The following is a 6,000-nucleotide window of genomic DNA, read 5'->3' as shown; positions in this document are numbered from 1 at the left end:
CAGCCAAATACCATGTATTGTAATGTTAAGCAGGACAATGACCAAATAATTGGGTTTAGGACATCATATCGCACATTTGTTGCCAACAGGCTAAAGTAAGATGGTAATCGTGATAACATTAGCTGCTATTACTAATTTAGGAGTACACACAAACACTCCACAAACCCTAATCCGCAAAAAAATAGCTGTGCTAGGGTTTGCCTCAATGGCACTGGATTTTAAGGGGACAACCATGAATCACCATGTTCCTGCTTCCAGTCCAACCAAATTATGGGCTTTTTTAAATAGGGATGATGTGTTGACTTTTTTAGTATTTAACCAAATCTGTTTTTTGTTGCCTTCATATAAAAAGTGATGCAGACTGTGAAATAATACTGGATATAAAACCTTTACATTGGAATTACATCACATACATTTTATACATTGTCAGTGCTTTGTCTTTGGACCATGGGAGACTTTATCAACATGTCACTTATCATCAGCTGCTAACTGGGATAAGAGTTTCAGGTTCAAAGTTGAGAAAGCAGCTCATGGAGAGTTTGAACAGCGAGGAGAAGTTAACAAAGTAAAGTTACCCATATGCAAGACTAGCAGACCATAACTCCAGTGTTTTGTGCTGGACATCTCCCAGTTGCAGTAGACTGGTTACACTTGGCAGCTCAAGGTAAATGTGAAATTAGAATGGGCTCTTCCATGGAGGAACAAAGGCTGATCACACTTAAACAATGTCCACGTTACAAGGTTTAAACAAAACCTTAAGACAAGGCGATACATAGCAAAGGAAGCTGATAAAAGTAATCATCACTGAGCCCCGGCAAAGCTGTTTTAATGAAGCTGAAAAGCTCCACCAGCAGTAAATTAATGCAAGCGAACAACGCAGCATTCATCTGAAATCTGGCGAAGGATGTCACCCTACGTCGTTGATAAGCCTTCCTTTAAACAACAATCCAGGGAACAGTTTGAAATCGAAATCAGTGTTCCCAAGAAAGCCTGATTTATATAGCTTGTGCATGGTGTCTGATAACAGACACACACATACACACACACACACACACACACACACACACACACACACACACACACACACACACACACACACACACACACACACACACACACACACACACACACACACAAACACACATCGTATCGACTACATTTACATTATTGACGGTGTCATAATTTTCACCTGCCTCACATAACTCAGTGCAGTTTTGCGACTGCAGAGAACTTCATGCCCTCTGCATGAATCCCTCTCACACTCAAAGGGTGTGTGAGTGTGAGAGGGAGTGTGAAAGAAAATAGAGAGATTAAGATGACAAATTTCATGGCAGAAAAAAGGATTTGATTCCATGTGAGCTGACAGTCAAGGTACAAATTGTGCCATGCAGAAGGTGACGCATGGATGTGTGTGTCGACTACTATTATACACATTAGCATGACACAATAACAGAGGTGACTTTGAAGGAAATGTTTTTGCACAACAAACCAGCATTTCAGCAAGATGAATGGTTGTGATTGTGTGCACAAAATCAGACAACCATTATGGGATTTGCCTTCTGAAGAAGTAAGTGTTAACCCCTTGTCAGTACTGTTACTCCTCAGTTAGTACTTATGTATGGGGCATAATCATGCTCCGTTTTGAAATCTAAATTTCCACAATGGTTTCTGGTATTAAACAGGAAGTATAACGTGTCAGTGACTATTTGTACCTAGGTGAGAAGAGTCACACAGCAGTTTTTTTGATAACTTACACGCACCCTCAACCAATTGTTGTCAAGGTTGGACTTCACTTGAATCGATAAAGTAAAATGCCTTATCGCCCAAGCAACAAAGCATGCAAAATCATGGCCAACATCGGATTAAAGGTAATTCAGAAACAGAGCTTCTTTGGTGGGATACAAATGTACAGGTAGGATACATTAAACACAAAATATATAATTCAAATGTTGTTGTTTTTTAATCAAACAGGATCCTCCAATACTTGTTATGTGTTAAACTCAGGCAGCTAGTTAACCCTTTTGAGTCGACGATCGCGCCGGTGTGATCAGATCACTTGAACTGTTCCTGCCGGCGCAGCATAAAAAAAAAACAGTCTGGACAACATTGCTGGCTGCTTCTGTCGAAAGAACTGGCTTGAAACTCTACGCCAGTCTATGTTTCATCCGAATTGACCCAGTAAAAACGTAGATACGATGGTTGAAAGCAGTGTTCGAACTATGCCGAGATTTTCGGGGGGTCCCATTTTTCGCTCGGGGGGGGGGGGGGGGGGGGGGGGGGCGCTTGCTCTTGCGCTTGACTCAGAGCGCGGATCTCGAAAACACTATTTTAGAGACCCCCCAACATTTCCCAAATCATGTTTTCGGGGGGTCTCGTGTCAGTTTCAACCAGTGTCGACTACGGGGGTCTCGGATCCCCCGAGTCCCCCCGTAGTTCGGACACTGGTTGAAAGTTTATACAATAATATTTTTCTCAAGCGCTCAAAAGTTCGAAATATGGAAGCTCATATTTTAATATCTTGGCCATATTTTATCATTTTACGGAGCAGAAAAGAGGCTGGAAACGTTAGACCCTGCTCAACAGGATGCATTTACTAAGGAGGGGGAGGAGCATTTAGGTAAACAGAGCTATACGAAGCGAGACGAAGAGAGACAAAGAGACGAAGTAAAGAAAAAAAGTAGCTTGAAAACAGTCAAATTGGCCCCAAGTCTCCAAAGGGTTAAGCCAGGGGTGTCCAACCTTTTCCCCTCTGAGAGCTACCTCTAAAGAAAAAAAATTACGGAGAGCTACTTGTGTTTTATATCATGTGTAACATTTATTCACACGTATCTAAATCCCTGAATAAGGTTTCGTTTGGCACAAGCACATACGGAACATACATCCAACACTCACTATTTGTGTAAGAACTTTAATACTCAAATTAAACTCAAAGTATGCACGTCAAAACATTTCTTTCTCTTTTCAACATATTTTTTTTGCATGAACATTTTCAAAATATTGGCAGCCAATACTCACACTCAAAATACAGAAATGTAACTAAATATGTGTCAGTATGCATGTCTATGCATTTCTTTCTTTTTAGCTGTCACTGATAAACTCACATTTTTTGCATAACATTTACAAAACACTGACCTCTAATGCTCACACTTTGTGTGAAAACATAGCCCAAATTGAACTCATCAGCATATGCATTTCTTTATCTGTTCAAACTATAAAACACATTAAACTCACATTTTTTGCATAACATTTACAAAACACTGACACTTTGTCAAACATAACTCACACCTTTGAATCACATAGGCTACTATTGATGTTGAACAATTATAACTTCTTAACTTTGTCCACATCACACTTTCAGTAATTTATTCACTAGCCTACATATTCAGTCAAGCACCTTTAGTTAGTGAGATACCTGGCACTGCATGGTGCCAACAAGAGAGCTGTATGCTGGAATATACCCACTTAGGTTCACTCTTATGGAGTCTTTCAAATGTTCATCTGTCAGTCTTGTCCTGAACTTAGATTTGATGACATTCATGTCAGAAAAAGAAGATTCACAGAGGTATGTAGACCCAACAAAGCAGCTGTCTTCAGAGCTGCTTGACAAAGATTCTTATAGTTTTCTGGCTCAACCAAGCTCCAGAAATGTTCAGCATGCTGTTGAGATTTCAGCTGTATGTCGTTTTGGAGGTTTACAAGTTACATTCATTTCCACAGGATCGATACAGAAAAGGTCTGCCATCTGCCCAGAAATCTGACTAATGTCCACATTCATGAATGGGTTGGCAATTAATGTCACACAGGGCTCAAGTCTCTCAAAGTCTCTGAACCTGTCTGCAAACTCCCGGCCAAGCTTGATCAAGAGGTCACAGTACTTCTCTGTGTTCAAAGCATCAGCTACCCCTGCATGGGTTTCCAAAACCTTTGTGACAGAGGGGAAATGCTGGAATCTTTGGCCTTCAACTGCTGGATGAAAAAGGCCAGTTTTGCGCTGAACGCGTTAACAGCACTGATCATGTTGCAGACGTCTTTCTCTTTACCTTGCAACTGTACGTTCAAGTTATTCATTTTCTCAGTTACATCTGTCAAAAACGCAAGATCAAGGACCCACACTGCATCAGATAACAAGGTGGTGTCCTCCCCCCTCTCTTCCAAGAAAATCTTGATTTCACCCAGCAAGGAAAAGAAACGTTGCAGTACTTTACCCTTACTGAGCCATCTGATGTCAGTGTGGAGCAGGAGATCTCCATAGGCCACAGTGCATTCCATTGCTGTCGTTGTAGCTGTATTTTCAGGTCCTTTATCTTTTCTTTTCGTAGATTGCTACCAGCGGGAAAGTTCCGTGAGAAGGTGCTGTGGACTGTGGTGAAATGGCGCTCCACATTGCATTTTTTACTTGTGAAACAAAAGTCTATTTCCCAATTCTCGTGAAAAAAGTATGGTTTTCCGCCTCTTGTTGCATTCAGCGGCCATGGTCAAGCTAATGCTGCGTTCGGTGTTTGCCGCGTTTACATCCGAGGTCGGAGGTTGGAACTGGGAGTGACGTCACATTCGAGGTCGGAAAGTCGGAAAAGATGGACGCGCCTTGTTTACAGATTTAGCAATTACCTCGGGTTAGCACTTGTTAGCAATACCGGTTGATAACAGCGCTCTGTGTCATATTTTGTGAAAACAAATATCGTAGCAACATATCTTCAGATAGAAGATGAGCGGTACTTTATGCACAGGTGACAAATGAAATTGGCATATTATGAAAATTTGTGTTTAAATCTTATATATACAGTCTATGGTTTAAATGTAAACTATTTGGCGAGCTACTTTGAAGGGGGCGGCGAGCGACTGGTAGCTCGCGAGCGACGTGTTGGAGACAGCTGGGTTAAGCTAAGTAAAATGCACCATATGGGGAAGTTTTGCCTTTGTGTTGACATTATGTGCAAATGATACATGTTTCGCCTCCTGCTGTGTTTCCTTAAGCTAGGGTGACCAAACGTCCTCTTTTGCCCGGACATGTCCTCTTTTTACGTCCTGTCCGGAGCGCCCGGGGGGGTTTTATAAATTCATGAAAACGCCCGGTTTTCACTGTTGGGACCATTAAGCGTGTACTTAAATTGACTGGCACTTCCCCCCACCCCCCAACAATCGCAAGTGTCCTCTTTTTCGCCACCTCAAATCTGGTCACCCTACTTAAGCGCACAGAGCTCTCTGTTCGCCCAATGGTTGGGATGTGCGAGATGGCGCGTCTGAATTTGGCATCTTTTTGTGGGCAGCTCAGGGTAAAGCTGTGTTATTTGGACATGAAATGAAGCAAATCCAGTTAAAAATCAGCAAAGGATGCAAGAAGATTGTCACAGAGAAACTAATTTTGCTAGCAAGCGTTAGCTTTAGCTAACTACCTTACTCACTAAAGTTAAACGTGACAGTAATGTGTTTACCTTAACCTCTAAAAATGGCTAATAAGACCAATTATAGGGCTAGACTCTGGATGGTCTTTTGCAAACTGTTTAAATGTCTTTTATACTCCGTTATTGCTTGAGTTTCAGATAGCTGAAACCCTGCTTGGAGAGGCAGATTTTGCCATGGACCAGCAGGAGCCTCAGGAGTCACATCCTAAATCGACACAACAACATTTTCTTTTCTGTCACTTTGGGGTCAGCCCTATGTTCCCACAGCCCTATGTTCCCTCATTTCTAAGATTTTTCTTGTTTCTAAGATTTTTCTCAAAATGTATGTCAAGTCATTTTTATTTTTATAGCAGATTTAACATGTACTGGGTACAACCCAAAGCACACCAATAAAAATAAAATAAAGAGAAACAAACAAACAAACATACAAAAACGAAGACACAGACAGACAGACAAACAAAGTGTCCCATAGGATTATAGAAAGTTCATTGCTAATCTCATGGAGGTGAGTTTAATTTCGGTATTATCGTTCATCACTCCACAGCAACTCGATGTTGGCGGTGTTGAGCTCGAGATAGTTTGGAAGGGGTCAGCCCTA

The sequence above is a fragment of the Eleginops maclovinus genome, chromosome 23 (genome assembly GCF_036324505.1).
Source record: "Eleginops maclovinus isolate JMC-PN-2008 ecotype Puerto Natales chromosome 23, JC_Emac_rtc_rv5, whole genome shotgun sequence".
In the NCBI taxonomy this organism is placed as follows: domain Eukaryota; kingdom Metazoa; phylum Chordata; class Actinopteri; order Perciformes; family Eleginopidae; genus Eleginops; species Eleginops maclovinus.
Note: the sequence above shows the minus strand (reverse complement) of the source record.